At 47.6% G+C, this 23,110-nt stretch overlaps 1 protein-coding gene and 1 long non-coding RNA gene across 6 annotated transcripts in view; one reads left to right on the plus strand and one right to left on the minus strand.

Annotated features, from left to right (window-relative positions):
• NHSL2 (NHS like 2) overlaps nucleotides 1–23,110 on the minus strand; it is a 119,422-nt gene that overhangs the window by 86,564 nt on the left and 9,748 nt on the right. Inside the window, exon 1 of one of the 3 annotated variants that reach the window (XM_083424209.1) lies at nucleotides 14,341–14,475. The exons of the other annotated variants lie outside the window; for them this stretch is intronic. The gene's annotated coding sequence lies outside the window, so the exon portion shown is untranslated. Of the gene's footprint in view, nucleotides 1–14,340; nucleotides 14,476–23,110 lie in introns of those variants that run through there. 3 annotated transcript variants of the gene reach the window in all.
• On the plus strand, nucleotides 2,451–22,944 carry LOC310669857. Of its 3 annotated transcripts, none has more exons than XR_014507423.1 (5): nucleotides 2,451–2,533; nucleotides 5,655–5,853; nucleotides 10,167–10,236; nucleotides 15,199–15,426; nucleotides 22,630–22,944. It is a non-coding gene; the product is annotated as an uncharacterized lncRNA (long non-coding RNA). The 3 variants fall into 3 exon arrangements; XR_014507424.1 differs by lacking the exon at nucleotides 22,630–22,944 and adding an exon at nucleotides 18,484–18,817; XR_014507425.1 differs by lacking the exon at nucleotides 22,630–22,944 and having other exon boundaries at nucleotides 15,199–15,766.

The following is a 23,110-nucleotide window of genomic DNA, read 5'->3' on the forward strand; positions in this document are numbered from 1 at the left end:
GCTGTATGAGCCCACCCTGAGCTAATGGCTTTAGGCAAGAGATAAAGTGCTGAAGCAATAGGTCCTCCCTATTAACCATTGGCTGCAACCAGAGTGGGATAAGCTTGTGGGCTGCTCCAGGGTGCTTTGTTTTTCAGGTTTTGTTTTTACACATACATGCAAAAATTGAATGTCAGTAAAGCATGCAGGCAGATGCACATGCGCAAACATGCATGTTAAACAGCAAAACATTCCAGCGATCTGGAGTTAGTTGCAGCTCCTCCCTGCTGTTTGTGTTTAATGATGTGGGTTTACTCCAGTCTTATTCCAGGGGCCCCTGGCAAGATGCAATTTTTTAAAATGATAATAAAAATCCTAGCAAATATTTCCTTTGCTGGATTTATTTAAGCAAAAGCTGGGTGGTGAGGTGTCAGGGATGCTGTAGGTAGATTCCTGAGGCTTGAAAAAACTTCAGGTCCAAAATGCAGCAGCCAGATTACTGGTTGGGGTTCTGTTTAGATCTCATATAACCTATTTTAAAACAGCTGTACTGGTTGCCAGTTTGTTTCTGGGCCCAATTACCTGAAAGACTTCTTCTTTACAGACCCTCTTGGGTGTTCAAATCAGCAATCATCTTGATTGTTCCGCAAGACAATCATGCAACAGAGAGGCGTGTCAAGTTCCCATGCAGAGCAGGATGAAAAAGATCCACTCTAAAGAGCATAAGATCCTACCAAAGTGGGTGTGGTCCCCTTCTCCCAAATGGGAATGAATTTGCAAAGCAAGTTGAATAGCAGTGACCTAAAGAGGAGCAATTTATTTCTGCAGTATGTGAGCCACACCCTGAAGCCAACAGACTTCTTTGTTGTTTAGATGGGCTGAAAAGATCCAGTTAGAATGGGTGTTCACCACTCACCATAGACAACATCTCTGGGATTTAGAATGGCCAGCTATCTAGCCATATCCAAATGTCAGTGAAACAAGATGAAGGCTGCAATCTGAAAAAGACACATTAGCTTGGTTTGCCCATAACGCTAAACCATGGTTGTGAACCATTGTTAATAAACCACAGTTATGGCTGAGGTGTCCGGCAAATGATTACATAAACCTTGTTTAATTGCATAACAGAATACCAGTGACTGCAACGAAGCCAGCAGTTTAAATCTTTTGCCACTATTTGTTTGTGGCTCTGTAGCTTTTGGCCAGTGACAGCTCCTTAACCATAGTTCAGGGGTCAGCAACCTGAGGCCCATGGGCCGGAAGCAGCCCCCGGGGGTCGTTTGACCAGCCCCCGAGCCACCCCCGAACTGAGCTGCCTGCTCACACGCGTTAAACCGGTGCAGCACATCACGGGGACTTGCTTCCGCGGCACCGGAAATCGCGTCTGTGCAGATGCAGATGCCGAAAATTGCGGGTGTGAGCGCTCACGTGTACGCGCGATCCAGCCCACAGAGGGATCTCCACCGGACCAATCCAGCCTAGGCAAGATAAACCTTACTGATGCATGCCATAGTTAAAGGAGGTGGTCTGAGTTTGCACATAACAATATGTTAACAAAGGTGTATAAACCAACTAAAAACCTTGATCAATGAGCTTACCTTTAACCATAGTAAACAAACTATTGTTAAGTTGCTGGCCTGGGCTCACACATAACCCTAAGCCACAATTTGATACAAAATTATTTCTGGCCAGTGGGCAAAATCTTAATTTTCCCAACCCTGGCAAACAAAATTTGAGAGGTGGGTACCCGATTATCAGGACTTCAAACCACAGCATGGGACTGTTTGAAAACCCTTTGCAAGCAGCCCAACGCTGCTCCTTAAACTTTTTTGAGATTCCCTGCCACTGTGTTGGAGATTAGCAACCAGCCACAGCAGAGCCATAGGTGGCTTCCCAAGTATATACTTGGTCCACCAGTTGCTTCTTGGGGTTCTCCATCCTCACTGATCCTTTTTCAGAGAACCAGTTCAAGTACAGTGGTACCTCGGGTTACAGACGCTTCAGGATACAGACTCTGCTAACCCAGAAATAGTACCTCAGGTTAAGAACTTTGCTTGAGGATGAGAACAGAAATAGCACCATGGCGGCATGGCGGCAGTGGGAGGCCCCATTAGCTAAAGTGGTACCTCAGGTTAAAAACAGTTTCAGAACGGACCTCCAGAAGGAATTAAGTTCTTAACCCGAGGTACCACTGTACATAGTTAAGCTATGGAACTCTCTCCCACAGAGGGCAGTCTTGGCCATCAACTTGGATGATGTTAGAAGAGAATTAGACAAATTCAAAATAAGACTATCAACTAGAATAAGGCTACTATTCCACATAATAAGACATACTATATCCACAGCTACTAGACATGATGGCTATAGTCTACCTCCAGTGTCAGAGGTGTTATGCCTCTGAATACCAGTTGATGGGAATCACAGGTAGGCATTGTGATGTTATGTCCTGCTTGCAGGCTTCCCACGGTTGGCCACTGTGAGAAGGGGCCATTGGTCTGATCTAGCAGACTTGCCTTAAGCTCTTTTGTTAAGAAAGAGGGACAGCTAGAGAGAGGTAAGAAAAGATCGGTGGAGCTCCTGAAGCACCTGGGCCAGTGAAGAAAAATGTGGTAGTGGTGGGGTTATCCTAGGGAAGCAAGATATAAAATAAGGCAGGGCTCCTGTGCCTGTAGCAGCTGTTGTAGAATTCCATCACATACAACTTCTGAAATTCCTTGCCTGTCTTCTTTTGCATTTGGCTGCCCTAGTTCCTTTTAAGAAGGCTGCTTGCAAGATCTTAACCCATCTCTTCCCCACTGCCTCCTCAAAAAATCACATATACACTAAGGGCCAATCTAGCTGTTGGCCAGCTCCTGATTTGCACATTATGGGAATGGCACCAGAAAAAAATAGAGAGGATTGCTTGCACCCTTGAAAAAGTGGGTGCATTTGGAAAGTGATTTGGAACATTTCTTTCCTAAGTGTCTCAAATTCCACATTGGAGTCCATGGCTTGGGATATGTGAGGTGCAGATGTTGCAGGCCTAGAAGGCCTTAAGAAGTTGGACAAAGCTGCTCTCCTACAGTGCCACCTGCAGGAGTTGACGGCAAACTGCAGTTTCAAATGGCAGCTGAACATAATCCGCAGGCCTGTGAGCAGTCAGTCGAAATTGTGGCTTCTGTTCTGATTTGCTTGTACAAAGATTATGTGGAAGTGAGATTAGATGACCCTCAGGGTCTCTTCCAACTCCACAGTTCTATGCTTCACAAATAAAACGGCTGGGCTGCAGCTCTGCCGCTGCTTGAAGCAGCCCCTAAGTGGTTTTAGCATGGCTCATCTATGGCAGGCATGCCCAGCTCTCAAGAGACTGCAATCTACTCCCACTATAAAAAAACAGGCAGTGATCTACCCATTGGATTGACCAAAGTTGTTGAGTTTTTTGGGGGGAGGCTTCACCAAAGTTGTTGAGCTTCTTTTGGGGATAATTCACCACAGTTGTTGAGGTTTTTTGGGGGGGGCGATCAATCTGGATCACACGATCAACAAGGATCAACCAGGGATGACACGCAATCGACCGGTAGATCGCGATTGACCGGTTGGACATGCCTGATCTATGGTATAAAACTCCCCACCCTGAAAAGTATTAACATTCAGCAAGCCTCCCCACCCCCTGTAAAAGTTACTGAAAATCTCTCCTGCTTTAAGTGGTGGGTGACCCCATGAAATATGGGGGCATTCACCCCCTCTTCTCCCCCCAACCCAGTTTCAAATTTCGTGTCGTAAGCTACTCGGGGCAGGGACTTGTCCCCTTGTGCTCTGTAAAGTGTCCCATGCGCTGACAGTGATACAGAAATAACAGAAGAAGCCGCATTATACAGAGTCAAAGCAGTGGGTCCATCTAGCTCAGTGCCAACTGCACTCTCAGCAGGTGACTGGGGACATCCCATCCTGGGACTGAGCCTCGGACCTTCTGCATGCAAAGCACTGCTCTACCGTTGAGCTACAGCCTTTCCCATAAGGTGCCAACAACTCCTCCTTTCTGAAACTTTCTCCTAAAAGGTAAAGGGTAAAGGTATCCCTGCCCGTACGGGCCAGTCTTGACAGACTCTAGGGTTGTGCGCCCATCTCACTCAAAGAGGCCAAGGGCCAGCGCTGTCCGAAGACACTTCCGGGTCACGTGGCCAGCGTGACATCGCTGCTCTGGCGAGCCAGCGCAGCACACGGAACGCCGTTTACCTTCCCGCTAGTAAGTGGTCCCTATTTATCTACTTGCACCCGGGAGTGCTTTTGAACTGCTAGGTTGGCAGGCGCTGGGACCAAACAGCGGGAGCGCACCCCGCCGCGGGGATTCGAACCGCCGACCTTTCGATCGGCAAGCCCTAGGCACTGAGGCTTTAACCCACAGCGCCACCCACGTCCCAAAGGTAAAGGGTAAAGGTACCCCTGCCCGTACGGGCCAGTCTTGACAGACTCTAGGGTTGTGCGCCCATCTCACTCAAAGAGGCCAAGGGCCAGCGCTGTCCGAAGACACTTCCGGATCACGTGGCCAGCGTGACATCGCTGCTCTGGCTGCTCTGGAACTTTCTCCTGCTATCCTGCAAACTGGTCCCATCATTTATTTATTTAATAAAATGTCTATACATTTGATTGTAAACACTTGATTGTAAACACACACACTTGATTGTAAACACACACACACAAACCCACTAAATTCCAAGTGGTTTAAAATAGGAACAGAACAGCAAGATCCATAACAACTCTTTGTAGTTTCAGTTATCTTTAAACTCAGTTTTCTTCTTCAACATAAGGCATAATTCAGAGCCAGCAATGGTTGTTTTACAAATCTTCCTGAGCGGGGGGCGGGGGGAAACAGTGCCACATGCCTGCGGCTGAAGTCAGCTGAAAGGAGCCTCAGTGCAAAAGCACCCTATCGTCCCCTTTCTGGCCAGTCAGGGTGGGGATATAGAGAGAAGGTCTCAAGTGGGATTAAACACAATCCTAGATTTAACCCTATTAATAAATCTCCATGGAATATTTCTAAATCGATCCTTCATCTGGTGGCCTGGCCTTCAGTTTATTGACAGAACCAGCCAGACTTTTCCAGGGAGGTCTAATGAACTGGGTACAAATTGATCCAACGAAACAGCAACAAACCTGCACATCCAAACCTGCACATAAGCCATACATTTAAAGAGCATTCAACACACATGGTTCTTCCCCACACCAAAAAATCGTGGGAAATGTGCTTTGCAAAGGGTACCAAGAACTGTGATTTTGTGAGAGGGAATCTGTAGTTCGGAGGGTTCTTTGTGGGGAAAGCATGAGCTTTAAATGTGTGTTGAATATGCTTTAAATACAAGGTGTGGACGAGACCGCATACTAACCTAATCATGTTCTCGTTCTACACTCCCAGGCTTTGCTATCTATACTCACAACATCCTATAGGTGGCAGCAGCGGCTTAAGGCCGATTCCTGGGAGGTTAAGACTCCTTCCACACACTCCTTGCATTTGCGATCAATCTTTTTCTGTATTGTCTTGCGCTTTATTCCAACATTTGCCAACGCGGATCAATTCATGCATCACCAGAATGAAGTGGGCATTCAATGCAATTTATTGAAATAAGTAAAAACCACACAGGGTAGCACCGGCGATGGCTTATCCATATTTAACTTTTGCCTGCTCTTTCCTGCCACAGGTCTGCGCTGAACTGGAGTAATTCGAGTTTTCAGTAGATTGCTGTTTGCTCCGACTGAGCTTTGAGGAGTGAGTTTTCTCACGGAAAGCTCCAGAGCAGAAAGAGAGAGAGAGAGAGAGAGAGAGAGAGAGAGAGAGAGAGGAGCGCTTGGACATGGAATTTTAAAGCGCAGACCATGCCTGAAAAGCATGGAGAAAAGGTAAATGTGGATAACCCCTCAGTAAGGGGTGACATTGCCCCACAGAAACTCTTCCATAGACATGGGTTGCCAACTTCTCCACTCCCTTTTCTCTGCCTTTAACATGCACACCAACATTTAGAAAGTACATTTTCTCCCCTTCACAGAAAATAATAGTGGAAAGGCAGAAGTCTAAAAGGTTTTTTTTAGAAAAAAGGTGGGAGGAGCAATGCTGTCGAGGCTTCACCTGCTGAGTTTCTGCCTGTTGCAAAATGGGAAGTGAGACAGTTCAGTCAGTAGAGCATGATACTCTTAAACTGAGGGTCGCGGGTCGGAGCCCCATGTTGAGCAAAATATCCCTGCATCGCAGGGGGTTGCACTAGATAAACCTTCCCGTCCAACTCTACTATTCTATAATTCTGTGAAGCAAGCAAACAAAGAGGCACAGGGGTCGCCCAGAAGAAAACGTGCTTCTCCCCTCACAAGAGCCAAACCGTTAGCACAGAGTGTGCCAAGGTGCTTCTCACCTGCTTGCATCCCCGAAGGATAACTGCTTTCAGAACCGGCCTATGAAGCAGCCGCCGATCTACCGCTTGGTGCTGCCCACTCCGTTCTCCCTTGGAGTCCTTTCTTGCCCTGCACCGACTTCCCAGCTGGGTGCATCTTCAGGAGAAATGTCTGCTCCTGGCTGTGCGATGGACCCCGGAGAGAGGGGCCTCTGAATAAGAGGCGTCTAGTGCGCTGCTCTCTTTCACTTGAACAGGCAAGCGGCGCACACACAAAATGCCAATTCTCTGGGCAAGCACACTTGGCTCATTCAGCAGGGCAGAGTGCAAGGGAGCCTCCCAGCCAGCCTCAGCACCCTCCACTGAAGCCACACTTTGTGCCAGCAGCCAATGCCCTGTGTATACTTGTGTGCGCACAGCCTTCGCTGGCTGCCTGGTGAGCTGCCAACGGGCACAGTGTGCTTGGTACTTTAGAGAAGTGTTGCCAGGAAGGGGAGGGGAGTGAGGTGGTGGTGGGAAAAGGCCTCTGAGAATAAGTCTTCCTGGATCTCGGATGTGATGGAGCTCAATGGATCTGTTGTCAGTTCTGCTCCCAGCCCTAGCCTGCCAGAGAGGGCCTGCGGTGGGCTGCCTTTTCTCTCCAGGTACCAAGCAGAGGCATGGTTCTAACAGAGCCTGTGAATGCTTAAGAGCACAGAGGAAAACCTCTGACATCTAAACACATTTATTAATGGTTATGAGGATTCCATCACTGTGCGTGTGTTACCTGAATACCAGGCAACAGGTGGGCAACTCCTAGGAAAGTCAGATTGCAAGGGCTGCCTTTGGAGCTCTATAGATAAGATGTGGGGAACCAGCTGCCCTCCAAATGTTGTTGGACTCCCACATTCATCAACCCTAGCCCAGCAGGGCCCCTTCATGGATCACTGCCTTGCCGTGGCGAAGGGGCTTCAATAACTCAGAGAGGCTATGAACTATGCCGAGCGGGGCACTCAAGATGGACAGGTCATAGTGGTCCGTATAGTTAAAGCTATGGTTTTCCCAGTAGTGATGTATGGAAGTGAGAGCTGGACTATAAAGAAGGCTGATCGCCGAAGAATTGATGCTTTTGAATTATGGTGCTGGAGGAGACTCTTGAGAGTCCCATGGACTGCAAGAAGATCAAATCTATCCATTCTTAAGGAAATCAGCCCTGAGTGCTCACTGGAAGGACAAATCCTGAAGCTGAGGCTCCAATACTTTGGCCACCTCATGAGGAGAGAAGACTCCCTGGAAAAGACCCTGATGTTGGGAAAGATGGAGGGCACAAGGAAAAGGGGACGGCAGAGGACGAGATGGTTGGACAGTGTTCTCGAAGCTACCAGCATGAGTTTGACCAAACTGCGGGAGGCAGTGGAAGACAGGAGTGTCTGGTGTGCTCTGGTCCATGGGGCCACGAAGAGTCGGACACGACTAAACGACTAAACAACAACAACAAGCCCAGCAGGGATGGTGGGTATTGCAAATCAGTAGCATCTGAAGGGCCAGGGTCTCCCAGTCCCTGCTGTAAATGTAACAGAACTTTTCTTGCCTTTGTATTATCTCTTCCTACTTGCCTCACTGAAAAGAAAAGATTGGATTTTCAATAGTTCCACAAAAATCAAAGGCCTGAGACAACAGGGCCAGATTTTACCGGAAGCCTCTTGTTTATTTTATACCACACAATTTACCTGTTTTTCAAAACTCGTTTAATGCCTTTCCACAGGTTCATCGCACAACACTGCCACTCCAGGAAAGATGCATCAATAAGTATTAAATATAACAAGAACAGGCCAACTTTTCAGTGGCGGCTCCCCATTTGTGGAATGTCCTTTTCAGGGAAGCAAACCTGGTGCCATTGTTGTCTGTTTCTAGGCGCCAGGCAAAAAACATTCTTATTTACCCAGGTGTCTGATTTTTAAATTGGGAGGGCACTTAGAAAATATATCAGTGCCCTTTGTTACACTCATCCTTTAAGTATGCTGCAGAGGACTTGTTCATGTGTATATATATGGTAAGTTTTTGTTTATACCTGATTTTAAGGTAATTATCATTTCTTCTTCTTTTTTTACTACAGAGCCATTAATGGTGCTATATAAATAAAGGTGAATGAATTATAATAAATGTGGTGCTGGTGGAAGAAGAGGGGGAAACAAATAAGCAGCTGGATTACTTTTGCTAAAGTTTCAGCCAGCCTTGCCTTCTGAACGGATACCCCATTTCTTTGCCCTCTCCTGTTTTTCTGCCTCTTCCCTAACTGAGAATGCTCAGTCTTCATTGAAAAGTTTTGTCCCTCACTGCTCATCCATATTTTTGTTCTTTGGCAAAACATGGCCCAACCATGCTCGTTCCTCTCTTTTTAATTTCCCAGCGGCCTCATTTTGGCTACAATTCTGTCAGCACATACCAACTGAGTTTGCTTTTAGAACTGATGGTGTTTATTAAGTGCTATTCATGAGTGTTGCGGCCTCTTTGAACGCCTAATTCTCCACAAGGCCAGCCTCCTTAAAACTTCTGCTTGGTTTCTTCAAACCAGAAAGGGAGGTGCCCTTAAAGCGGGGGGGGGGGATCACTTTCAGCCCAAGGGCCACATTCCCTTGTAAACAACCTTCTGAGGGCCACATTCCAGTCATGGGCGGGGCCAGAGGCAAAAGTAGGTGGAGCAATGAATGCCATTTTTGCCTTTGTACAGTAGGTTATTTTTCACACCCATATTCACACATCCCTCTCTTATCCTCCAGGGCCAGTGAGAAATGTGACCTTGAGAGAGCTGTTTGGGAGAGCCACATTTCGTTCCTGGGCCTAAGGTTCCCCACCCGTCTCTGAAAGATACATATTCAACAAAATCCAATTATCCTAACAACCACAGCACCACCACGAAATTGGTTGTGTGGTCTCTTTTCTGCCATAGTTCCTGATCCTGGCTAGGCAATGTCCACACCTCCAGAATGCAACATCAGAGGCTTTGTGGGAAATGTAAATGCTGCCTGGCCCCCGGGAGTCTGGGAGATCTCATTTTAATTTCCAACAATGCCCCACAGCAACACTATGTCACGAGATGGCAGAAAACCAGGGTTCAAATCTCCAAGCAGCTATGAAGTTCACAGAGCGGCCTTGGGCCAGTCACTACTTGCATACACACCATACATTTGAAGCACATGACTCCTTCCCCACCCCTGCAAAAAAATTAATAAATCCTGGGGACTGTGGTTTACCCCTCACAAACCTACAGTTCCCAGCACCCTTAACAGATTCTTTCGGGGGAGGCCATGCGCTTTAAATGTGTGTCAAATGTATGTACACAGCCACTGCCCCGCATCCTAACCTACTTCACAGGGTTGTTGTGAGGGGGATGCCCTGACTAGAGCTGGGGGGGACGATGACGACCTTGTATGCGATGTTGTTTGCTCCTTGGACCAAAGCTGGGATACAAATGTAATAAGTAAATAAATAAATACCCGCCACTGGGATGTAAACCCACATGGCACCAGAGGGCCTTCTCAGATCTGGAGCCAGCCCTCCTCTCCCACATCCTAGCCCCCAAACATTCTGCATCTTTAAGCAATCCTTGAGCAGAAAGCTGTTGTGTGTAACCCTTTTATAGACACCATGGATGGCGTGAGCCCATTGCTGGCAAGATAGGAAAACACACACACACACAAACACGCACGAAAGAGAGACCACCCATTAAGTGGGATTTACAAGATGCTTCTGGCGCAAGCTTTGGCTCCCAGCACGGACTGTTCCTGCCCCAGACAAGCGCAAGCAGTTTTGCCCCATAATTCTTTCTTCTTTCATCTCCCTTGACAGGTCTCGGCCATTCCTCTTCCCAAACCACATTTCTTTTGCATCATCAGGACAGTTTAAAGACTTGGAAAAGGTGGGATTTGCTTAGTCTTCCAATTAGCAGCGCTGAAGGAGTTTTTGTGTGCAGGGGAGTGAATCAGGGGGCCTCTCTCTGCTGTATCTACCGGTTGCTTTGTGACCTTTCTAGATCACTCCCTGCCCAGCAAACAAAAGGAATTTCTTTTGAAAGTACCCTAAGTGTGCCTCAAACCATTTTGCCTTTTCTTCATCCGTTTATGTGATGCTTTGTAGAGTGGAAAAGAATAGGTCCCTGTCCCAAGGAGGTCACAATCTAAATATCTGAACACGGCAAATTAGAGCTAGAGAGGAGACATTGGAGACAGGGTAAAGTAAGAGAGTGCATTGGTTGGGGGGGGGGAGAGAGCAATGTGCAGCTGTTTCCTTTTCACATGCTTAGCCTTAGAGCAGATGTGGGGAACCTCTGGCCTTCCAGATTGCTGCTGAGCCACAATTCTCATCATCCCTGGCCACTGGCCATGCTTGCTGGGGCTAATGGGGGTTGTAATTCAGCAGCATCTGGCGGGCCAAAAGTTCCCCACACCTGGCTTACATACAGATTCATTTTAAACAGAGAATGGAAACATTGAGCACCATCGTTTATCGACTGCTGGGATAGCTCAATTGGTAAAGCATGAGACTCTTGAGGTCAGAGTTGAGAGTTCAAGCGCCGCGTTGGGCACAAGATTCCAGGGAGCTGGAGTTTGTCCACAGACAGCTTTCCAGGTCATGGGGCCAGCAAGACTAAACCGCTTATGGCACAACGGAACACCGTGATGGAAACCAGAGCACATGGAAACACCGTTTACCTTCCCGCCGCAGCGGTACCTATTTATCTACTTGCACCAGCGTGCTTTCAAACTGCTAGGTTAGCAGGAACTGGGACAGAGCAACAGGAGCTCACTCCATCGTGGGGATTCGAACCGCCAACCTTCCAATCAGTTTAGACCATAGCACCACCTGCGTCCCAGTATAAAACACTGCAAGTGTGTTTGTTGGGGGGACGGGGACTGGCTGGTTTCTCACAAACAAATGAAAAGAATAGTGACTGTAACTTGATGCCTAAATATAGCTCAGGTTCTACAGATGCTAAACATGCACTCTCTCTTAAAAAAAGGAAGGAAGGAAGAAACCAGGGAATCTGGAGATTATGGTTCATCCAAGGGGGATCCCCCCCCCCACATACACCATATCACCCTGTGGACACCCATGATTCCTGATAGTAATGTGTTTTATGAAGAACTCATTCCCAGATTTGCTTGTGTTCCTATTTCCTCCTCCCTCCCATTTTGCTCTTATCTTGTAACTATTACATTTTAACCCTGAAGGCAGGGACTGTATAGTTGTCGTTTTAACCTTTGTAGAACTCTTAGCCTGCCTGCATATTACCAACCTAAAAAACAGCAATGTCATCGTTTTTCTCAATTTGGATTGAAGCTGGTTTGTTAGGGGAACTCATAAAAATGCAGTATTTCATAAGAAACAAGAGGTATGGATTTTGGTTAATGTGTGCACTCCACTTTCCAAACTGATGGTGGGAACGCAATGAGTGTAAACATGAGCATGTAAACAGGACCCTTAGAAAACTTAAAGCAAGAAAGAAGGAATGCCAGTGCAACAATCTGCAACAGAGGGACAATATGATGACATGGGCAACTCTCCTGCAACACAGCTGTATCCAAATGGCTTAGTGTCTAAAGGAGATAGCAGTCTGTGTCCAAATGGGAATTTTCTCAAGTGCAGAGTGCCATTTCATGACACTGAAATTCCCTCTGCTGTGCAAACTAATCGAACTACACAACCAAATTCTTGCTATGCAGGGGTCATACATTCGGCCACTGGTCCATCTAACTCAGTACAGTGGTGCCTCACAAGACAAAATTAATTCGTTCTGTGAGTTTTTTCGTCTTGTGAATTTTTTCGTCTTGCGAAGCATCACTGTGTATTGACGGTTTCCCATAGGAATGCATTGGCGGTTTTTAAAAAAAGGCGCAAGCAAGCCCATAGGGAAATCCGTCTTGCGAAGCAACTCAGAAAACGAAAAACTCTTTCGTCTTGCGAGCTTTTCGTCTTCCGAGGCATTCGTCTTGCGAGGTACCACTGTATTGTCTTCACTGACTGCCAGCAGCTCTCCAACATCTCAGGCAGAGATCCCTTTCCCAACCCTGATGCAAAGACCCCCCTTTCTTATCTTTTGAAGTGGAGGCCTGATGGAGTCAGCTGTCAATAAAATAGCACCTCCTTCATTTATAGTCAAAAGCCGAACAACACCATTATTGTTACTAGCATTAGTAGTAGTATTAGTCTGATTTGCAACTTTATAGTGCACAATTTATGCACCTGAGTTATCATCATATAAAATAATACATGTGCATGCATGGATCTGATAACCATGCCACACATTGTTTGTCAGATGGGCACCAATGCTACACCTTCTTTCACAAACGAAATAGGAAAAGAAAGCGAATGCATGCCAGTTTTCAGAGGAAAATCTGCTATGAAACTAATGAAGCTTAAGCTTTGGGGACGCTAATCCTGGAGAGGCCCAAGTAATGACTTTAGCCCACATTGCCTTAAAAATTTGCTTTAAAAAGTGCCTAATGCATGTATATAATACTTCCCTAATTCCCCACCCGCCCCCCATAACTCAAAAACTGTAAGGCATAGGGAGTTTTTTATTCACACCAGTGACTTGGACATGTAAGATAATCCAGTACAACTTCAATCAAAATCTTAATTGTAGTAGTTACTATCAGGGGTGTCTTACCCATAGAGGCTAGTGGCGCAGGGTGCCAGGGTTCCAAGTTCTGGAGGGTGCCAGGGAAGAGGTGGAGGCTGGACGTGGCGTCTTCTGGCACCAGCTTGCTGCCCTCGCCTGCCTCCGCCATGCCGAAGCTGCGCCACACCCGGAGCCTCCGTCTGCCGTGGCCACCATGGCACGAAGCGGCCAGCCTCCGCCTCTTCCCCACCGGAGGAGCCGCCCTCCAGCCGATGCCCGCCTCCTCCAGCCCCTCCGGCAGCACCGTCCTCCCTAAAAAACTCTGGGAAACAGGGCGGGCAGGGCGGAAGGAGCTTTGTACCATGGTGCCGGAGATGCTTAAAACGGCCCTGGTCACTATTTTTTAAAAAATTATGGTGGTCTGTCTTGGAACAACCCCATTGAAGGAGATAGCAGTGGTTGCCTAGACCTTGCTACTGGTTGTGAAGGGGCCCCCGTAACAGTGCAAACTTCAGGGCCCCCCAAAATGTAGGTCCGCCCCTGCCAGTGCGGCCAGCTTTAAAAGGAAACTGTTCATGCTACCAGTTTCGGCTGCTGAGTAAATATTTGAGGAGACAGCCTGTGATAAGCACACTCCCCTGCTGAGTCTGCTGCCCTAGATCAAATCCCTGGCATCTCCAGGTAAGGCAGGGAGAGAACCTTGGTCTGAATCCCTGGAGGTCCCATCCACACTTCCGTTTTGTCCCTTAATGTCAAGTCACAGGTCTGAGAGGTGTTCCACCTCTGTGGAATCATAGAATTTTAGAGTTGGAAGGGACCCCATGGGGCCATCTAGTCCAACCCCCTGCAGTGCAAGGGTCTTTTGCTGAATGTGGGGCTAGAACCCACATGACTGAGATTAAGAGTCTCATGCTCTGCCAACTGAGCTATCCCAGGTAAGTTCGGCCGCTTTCCCTGGAAACCCCAAAGTTTACTGCTGAATTGGAACAAACATAGCTCAGTTGGTTGGATCGTGGTGCTGATAATGCCAAGGTTGCAGGTTCAATTCTCGTATGGGGCGACTGCATATTCCTGCACTGCAGGGGGTTGGACTCACTAGATCAGCAGTTCTCAACCTGTGGGTCCCCAGATGTTGTTGGACTTCAACTCCCATCATCCCTAGCTAGCAAGGACGGAGCTCAGGGATGATGGGACTTGTAGTCCAGCAACATCTGGGGACCCACAGGTTGAGAACCACTGCACTAGATGATCCTCAGGGTTCCTTCCAACTCTACAATTCTATGATTCCGTCAACCCAGACTGCTGAGGCACAGGTAGAAGAAATAATTCAGCGTACCTCAGCAGAGCATCCATCCAAGCTACCGAAGGAGTCAGGTGAGCAGCCCTCCTCTGCAGATTTACCTGTGTTCCATGGTGCTCATCCTCATCACACGCCAAAAAAGGACCGGACCATCACAAGATCTCTGCTCCTTTCAGCTACAGCCTGAAGAAGGGAAGAGAGGCAGCCCGACACTCGCTTGCTCACTCACTGGGAGGAAAGCTACGCTGTGGGAGTGGCAAGACAGGAGGGCTGGGGGAGGCGGCTGTCGGAGGAGCAAACACTCCTTCCCAGACACCCACGCAGGAAGGGAAGGCAGAAAGCAGGAGGGAAGATGCAAGCCGGGGGAGTCAGGTGGTGTCAGGCCCAGCCACCCATCTCTGCCTGGTGGTGCAGTGTGGAAATAGGAAACTGCCACATGGAACAGGAAGCAGACACATTTCAAGCACATCAAAGAGATAGACATGATTATATTATTGGTTTTTGCAGTCACACATGTGTCTGGTTTTCCCAAATTAAATTAATTTTATTGTATTTGAACGTCACTCACTCTAATAAAATGATAGAATGGTAGGAGTTGGAAGGGACCACAAAGGCCATTTAGTTCAACCCCCTGCAATGCAGGAATCTTTTGCCCAACACAGGCCTCAAACCCACAACCCTGAGATCAAGAGTCTCACGCTCTACCGACAGAGCTATTCCAGTGTCCTAGTTAAGTCAGGCTGTGAATTCCGCCAAAGATTATAGTGAAAATGGCGGCACTGGTATGTTCCTTGACTACAACTCCCATCAGCTCCACCCAATGGTTGAAGTCCATTGGAGTGTAGTCCAAAATTGGGAGGGTACCTAGCTGAGGAAGGCTGAAACAGAGCCTAGAGAGAGTCCAACTTCTCCCACGTATTTCCAATTGCAAATCGTTTTTTATCTTTTCTTCCCATAAGGGCTTGAAATTACAAAACGAAACGAAACTGACACTCCATTGATTTGCACCGCATGCAAATGGGCCTATGTGCATGAAAGCAGTGGAGAGAACTGTGTCACATTCCGGTTGACAATCAAGACAACGTCAACATTTCCAGTGACAGCCTTTGGCCCTCTCAGATTACCACGCTGTTCTCAGCAGAGGGCTTCACAGCACAGAGATAGGAGGCAGAGGCTGCGCAGTGCAGGTGTGTGACCTTTCAGGCCCAAAGCGAAATGACCCATTGGAGACCCCTCCTCCGGGGCCAAGCAAGCCCACACGTGGTGAGCCAGAGTCCTGCATTTCCTGTCTCAGCGCCAAGGCACGCTTTCTCACTGCCAAAACCCACACCCCTTGGGCTGCCCATTGGACCAGAGCCTGCAATCTGGAAGTGATTTTCTTGCTCGGCTCAGCCTGGCCTGCTTGGGAACGAGCCTCTGGCCCCCACAAATTCCACTTGGATGGAAAGATCTTGCTTTCCCTCCAGTTGGAATCCACAGCCAGCCACGGATAACAAAACATGTTTCTGAGCAGAGCTGCAAGCACAGAACAGCACCGAGTCATGTAGTACGTTTATTGCAGATTTGTTTTGTCCCCTGCCTTACGAATAGAAAAATAAGCATGACATGCTTCAGTACGGGATACTGGGAGACACAAGACTTGAAACATATTGAAAATTACAGTAGTTATTTCTAAAAGAAGCATCCATATGTAAAAAGGTAAAGGGACCCCTGACCATTAGGACCATTAGGTCCAGTCTCGCTCTATTGGCCGAGGGAGCCGGCGTTTGTCTGCAGACAGCTTCCGGGTCATGTGGCCAGCATGACCAAGCCGCTTCTGGCGAACCAGAGTAGCACATGGAAACGCCGTTTACCTTCCTGCCGGAGCGGTACCTATTTATCTACTTGCACTTTGATGTGCTTTGGAACTGCTAGGTTGGCAGGAGCAGGGACCGAGCAACGGGAGCTCACCCCGTCACGGGGATTCGAACCGCCGACCTTCAGATCGGCAAGTCCTAGGCTCTGTGGTTTAACCCACAGCGCCACCCGCGTCCCTATGTACACATGCACAAAATAGGCAGGGCCAGAGGAAAAAGGGAGCCGAGCAATTGATGCAGTTGTTGCTTCTCTACAGACCTCTCTCTCTTACCAACTTCAAAGTGACCAGAGTTCAAGGCTACATTCCAGCCAAGTGAAAACATTTAATAAGGTAGTTAGTAGGGCCTTCAAGGGGTGTGGCTTGGGGAGGGGGTGTGGCCTGCCAATTCCAAGAGTCAGACAAAGAGGCCTAGATAGCTGCATTTGGCCCCTCTGCCAGAGGTTCCTCACTTCTGCTTTTTAAGTTACCTTCACCCAATACAAGCCCCCTCTCCCAAGCCCAACACATAAGGCAAGTTTGTATTGCATCCTTATTTATTCAAGAACTGCATTGGAGCATTTGGGGAATAAAACAGCCTGTGGTTTGCATCGGTCTGGGAAATGGGAATCAGTCCAATTTGTATCAAAATCTGCAAAGATCAAATTCCTCAAAGTTCTCCAATAAGGAAGCATTTCCAGCCTTTAGCCTTCTTCAAATGTTCCCCCAGTTCAGGCCCTCCAGTGCCTTTCGAAACATTTCAAGGGAAGGCACAAAAAAAGTAAAAACGTAGTATAAATACCAACAACTGGGAAACACTGGCTGCAAGCGCTCCAATTGGAGAACAGCCTTTACCGAAGGTGTCATGGGCTTTGGAGAAGCTCAAACTCAGGACAAAAAGGAGAAACGTGCTAAGAGGAAGGGACATTTGGCAAACCCTCACCGTGATCAACTCCTGCCTGGAAATCTATGTCTCCACTGTGGAAGGACATGTGGATCCAGAATTGGCCTCCACAGTCACTTACAGACTCATTGTTAAAACCGTGTTTATGGAAGACAATCTTACTCGGCCACGAGTGATCGTCAAAGAAGAAGAAAAGTGCCTAAAGGAAGGAACCAACTGACCCTCCCTGGGGAGAACATTCCACATTCAACAAATGGAATATTTTACAATAATTTATTTCAAATGCCATCACTCCCTTATGCCACAGGTCCTCAAGGAGGCTTACATACCAAACCTAAAAAAAACAAAACAAAAAACCCCCCACCAAATTGTTAAAATGCAGGAAGCAGATTAAACCATGAAACAGGGTGCCACCACAGAATAGGCCCTGCTCATGGAGGTTTTGTTTCTCACATCTGGATCAGGACCACCAATGATAATCTGGGCAACCAGGTGCATTCATGCAGGAGGAGATAGTTCTTGTTTTTCTCTAGCATCTCAAGATCTGCAAAGCTTGCCTAAGATCCCAAGAGCTGAATTGCCTAAATCCAGAGCAAAACATTTTTGCTTCAGTTAATGGCGTTTTGTAAATCAAAGTGTTTTTGGAAGGGCCTCAGCTGTGTGGCAAAGAGCTTTGCATAGCCCCTGCAAATCACTACAGTGGTGCCTCGCAAGACGAAATTAATTCGTTCTGCGAGTTTTTTCGTCTTGTGAATTTTTCGTCTTGCGAAGTACGGTTTCCCATAGGAAATGCATTGACGGTTTCCCATAGGAATGCATTGACGGTTTTAAGAAAAAGGCGCAAGACGTTTTTTGCGAAGCAAGCCCACAGGGAAATTCGTCTTGCGAAGCAACTCAAAAAACAAAAAACTCTTTCGTCTTGCGAGTTTTTCGTCTTGCGAGGCATTCGTCTTGTGAGGTACCACTGTACTGTGATCTCTCAGCCCAGCTTGCTGCCTAGAATGAAGAACTACAGAGTGTGACTTAGCGCTCAAATTAAGAGGAAGCTTTGCTGAACTGAGCTGCTTTGTCTTGAACCTTATTGTGGGAGACACTCAGGGTTTATCCACACTTACCTTTCCTCCATGATTTCCAGGCACAAGCCCACACTTTAAAGCTCTTTTTTCTTTTGCTCTGGAGCTTTCCCTGCAAAAACCTGCTCTTGAAATCTGAATCAGAGTAAACAGCAATCCACAAAAAAACGAACTGCCGTTTGTTGTGCTTCACCTGTGTCTGGAAAAAGCAGAGCAAAATTTAAGTGTAGATAAGCCCTCAGCCCACAATGCACACATCCGAAGCATTATTCTGACTGCTTTGATCCTTTTGCTGTTATCATGAACCTGAAAATTTGTCATGAACTCGAGCTACATCCTGCTTGGAAGTAACTTAATTCAAGCTGCACGCCCATAGTATAGACCATGTTTGGAAAATGCAGCTGACTCCTTTATTCCCTCTTGTTTGTTCCAGACCTCAAGCCTGCAAAGTCAGAGGGCACGGAACGGCTGGTTTTTTGCCACTAAACACCAGTAAACAGTTTATTTCAAAGAAGGCGTGGAATAGACTTCTGAATCCAGTGCTAGGAGCAAAGGAGATTGACTCATGCAGAATTAGCTGTTCTTTTTGGAGTGGGGTGCAAGAGGAGGAGTGCTTTTTCAGCCAAAATGCAATTTTGAGGATGGTGGGAGTTGTCTTCTGTAGGTGGGATGTGCAATAAATTAGGGATATGTGGGCGAGAGACCTGCAACCAAATATTGCAGTGCATCACCATCTTCAAACAAGAATGCTCCTGATCATGGGTCCAGCCAGCTTTGAACCCCTATAGCAATAGTCATGCCTTGAAGGAGAAAAGAGAGGCTGTTCTTGGAATGGTAGAAGGGGTGGACAATATGTTCATTTCAGGTGGGGGTTTTGTCCAGTTTTACATTCCTCTTCCACCCCAGTTTTAAATTCAGTCCTCCACATTTCTGCATAGGTTTGTTTTTATTTGCCCAGAAAAGTCACCAACATATTAGTGCATTTCCCCCCAAACATAGTTGTATATGCAGCTTGCTTAATATAGTTTTTCATTTTATGGAAGCACATATAACATACCGTAATCCAGAAATGCAAAACTGAGAGGAACAGAGGAAGTGGCAGACTCTGAGTCCACCTAGCTCAGTACTGATTGCACCAGTGTCTTCTGCCTTGGGTCCCAAGATGTTGTTGGACTCACCCATCATCGCTAACCATTGGGCAAGCTGGCAGTGGAACATGGGATCTATAGACCAACAACATCTGGGCACCCAAGATCCAAGAACCCTGGCCTATGACGACTGCAGTAGTATTCCAGGGTCTTGGGCAGAGAAAATTCTATCACTTGGTTGTTTTTAAACCAGCAATGCCAAGGACTGAACTTGCATCTTCTGCACACAAAGCATGAGCTCTGCTACTGAGCCACAGCCTTGATCCCTATGCAAACAGGGCACCCACAAAGATCTCCACGGCATTTCTGTGTATGCTGCACACCTCTGTTCCTTGCATAGATAAAGGTAAAGGGACCCCTGACCATTAGGTCCAGTCGTGGCCGACTCTGGGGTTGCGGCGCTCATCTCGCTTTATTGGCCGAGGGAGCCGGCGTACAGCTTCCTGGTCATGTGACCAGCATGACAAAGCCACTTCTGGCAAGCCAGAGTAGTGCACGGAATCGCTGTTTATCTTCCTGCCTGAGCGGTACCTATTTATCTACTTGCAATTTGATGTGCTTTCGAACTGCTAGGTTGGCAGGAGCAGGGACCGAGCAACGGGAGCTCACCCCGTCGAGGGGATTCTAACCATGATCTTCTGATCAGTAAGTCCTAGGCTCTATGGTTTAACCCACAGTGCCACCCGCGTCCCGTTCCTTGCATACAGTGGTCCATTTATGACCTCTCTGCCAGGGTGCCTTCAGATCCTGGGACCAGCAGAGCTAGGGAGATTCCTAAATTTGCTCCCCCCACATTTTGGCACAGCCTGCTGCAAGCAAGAGTGTCAGGCTGCTGCTTTTCAAAACTGCTTTCCCACCCCCCCCCCACAAACCTCCCCCTTCCCCACTGCCATGCAGGTTGGAAAGCAGGCGAATCTCTCCAGAACAAGCATCCAGTCACGGCATGCAGAACTCACCCAGGATGCAGAGCCAAAAGTTCCACTCTGACTCAAACAGTTACAAGGGGAAGGAAAATAAAAGAGACAGCACAATAAGCAAAGTCAGCACCTTTTTTCGCCTCGCAGCATCCTGCCTTCACCAAGGCCTTTTAAGCAGCGGGAGAGCTTCACCCTGTAACACTGTATTTGTTCTGGCCTTCAGGAGGGACAAGGCATCCTCCTGACTAGGACCAGGAGTACCTAGTTTCCAATTCAAGCACAGAAACCCTCCTTTCCATAGAATGTCAAGGGCAAGGGTGAGGGTGAGAATCTGTGGGCCATCAGCCTCTGTGCCAAAACAGCTTTTCTACAACTGGTGCAAACTGAGCCCCGCTTGAGTCCTGTCTGCACTATTCATTTAAAGCAGTATTTTGTCGGCATCCATCTGTCTTGAGAAACAGGGGAGTGCACCTCTAGGGGTGGAGTCAAACCTCTCTGTGTTAGCAGCACCGCAAGTGACCGCTCCGGGGGGCACAAGGCTGGGCAGTGTGTGTGGAAGTTTCGGACTCACTTCTCAGCCTCGTTGAGAAGAAAAAAAGCAGAGCAATTAGGTATGTTTGGCACCAGCTTGGCTGCAGGAGTTGCTGGAAAGGAGGTGTACAAGGGGCTATTCAACTGTCCTAGGGAATCCACTCTGGATTTGTGTACCGTTTACCTTCCCGCTGGTAAGCGGTCCCTATTTATCTACTTGCCCCCGGGGGTGCTTTCGAACTGCTAGGTTGGCAGGCGCTGGGACCGAGCAACGGGAGCGCACCCCGCCGCGGGGATTCGAACCGCCGACTTTTCGATCGGCAAGCCGTAGGCGCTGAGGCTTTCACCCACAGCGCCACCCGCGTCCCATTCATTATTGTTAACAATACAGTGGTGCCTCGCAAGACGAAAAGAATCCGTTCCGTGAGTCTCTTCGTCTTGCGGTTTTTTCGTCTTGCAAAGCAAGCCCATTAGCGGATTAGCGCTATTAGCGGTTTAGCGGCTATTAGCGGCTATTAAAGGCTTAAGGGATTAGCGGATTAGCTGCTAAAAGGCTATTAGCAGCTTAGTGCCTTAGAAAAAGGGGGTGGGGAGCGAAAAAACCCCTCCAGGAATCGCAAGACATTTTGTCTTGCAAAGCAAGCCCATAGAGAAATTCGTCCTGCGAAGCACCTCCAAAACGGAAAACCCTTTCGTCTAGTGGGTTTTCCGTCTTGCGAGGCATTCGTCTTGCGGGGCACCACTGTATTTAAAAATGAAAACATTAGTTTGAGTTACAAAGTACTGATTCCTTTTCAGGGGTGCCAACTTGAATAAAATATTGTGGGGGGCCTAGGTCTTCTTCTTTGGTGATCACTTATAGCTGAGTAAGATTGTCTTCCACAAACACGGTTTTAACAATGAGTCCTTAAGTGACTGTGGAGGCCAATTCTGGATCCACATGTCCTTCCACAGTGGAGACATAGGTTTCCAGGCAGGAGTTGATCACGGTGTGGATTTGCCAAGCGTGCCTTCCTCCTCAATCACATGACATGGTGCACACACACCATTTGAATGGCAATGCCCATCAACGGGGGGTGGGGGTGGAGAGGGGCTCAGATATTTTATTGCAGGGGCCAAAGCCCCACAGCCCCTGTCAGTTGGCTCCTATGTTTCTTTTAGTAGCAGTTCAACAACTTGTTGCCCAAAACCTTTGAGCATTTGCAAATGTCACCATGGCAACAGAAAGTTTGGACTGCAGCACATTCAGAACAACTGACCAAGGAAGTTAAAGCCTTAGAAAGAAAGAGAGAAGAGGATAATTTTATAGAGGCATTGCATCCTTTCATCACATACTCAACAGAACATCAAATATAGTGGACTCACATTTGAAATTTTGCAGTAACGTTTTCCCTTAGGATTCTGTGCTTTGAGGGAGGGTGGGAGGGTAAGGTAAAGGTACCCCTGCCCGTGCGGGCCAGTCTTGACAGACTCTAGGGTTGTGCGCCCATCTCACTCAAAGAGGCCAAGGGCCAGCGCTGTCCGAAGACACTTCCGGGTCACGTAGCCAGCGTGACATCGCTGCTCTGGCGAGCCAGAGCCGCACACGGAAACGCTGTTTACCTTCCCGCTAGTAAGCGGTCCCTATTTATCTACTTGCACCCGGGGGTGCTTTCGAACTGCTAGGTTGGCAGGCGCTGGGACCAAACAGCGGGAGCGCACCCCGCCGCGGGGATTCGAACCGCCGACCTTTCGATTGGCAAGCCCTAGGCACTGAGGCTTTAACCCACAGCGCCACCCGCGTCCCCTGTGGGAGGGTAAATGTATGTTAATAGGGGTTATGTTCTCATGTTCCTTTTGAAAAACCAATTAAAAACATTTATTTTAAAAGTGCTACTCCCCCAGGATGGCCTCACAATACATTATGAATTGCTAATTTTATTCCAATACCAAAAATTTTATTTCACTGTACTAAAAAAATAAATAAATCCATCTTTTTCAAAGCTAAAAGAAAAGAAGCACGAACACAAGAAGGGTCCTGCAATTTCAGACCAAAGGCCTGTTTACTCCAGCATCTTGTTTCCCATGCTAGCCAACCAGATGCTGATGTGAAGCCCAGAAACAGGACTTCATCGCAAACAGCTGTCTTCTCTGGTGAACATTATTCAGAGGCGTGTGGTGTTTGAACACTGAGCTGCAGAGGGGTGAATTAGATTAGGATAACAGCCAGGAGTTTAAACACCCGCTTCCTTGGCTCTGATCAAAGTGATCCATTCCTGACCAGCTGCTGTACAATGAGTAATTAAATAATTTAAAAGATGGGAGATAGGTCTTATAGGTCTATGACATCGTGCCTAGCTTTGCCCACAGCGAAAGTTGTTCACATTTGGAATGCTCTTCCCAAACAGATCCAGCAGTCTCATTTTGGTTCATTTTTCTCATGCAAACAAATACATCTTCTTCAAAAAGGAAGATTGGTGTTTTT

The sequence above is a fragment of the Podarcis tiliguerta genome, assembly GCF_965153285.1.
Source record: "Podarcis tiliguerta genome assembly, chromosome: Z".
Lineage (NCBI taxonomy): Eukaryota > Metazoa > Chordata > Lepidosauria > Squamata > Lacertidae > Podarcis > Podarcis tiliguerta.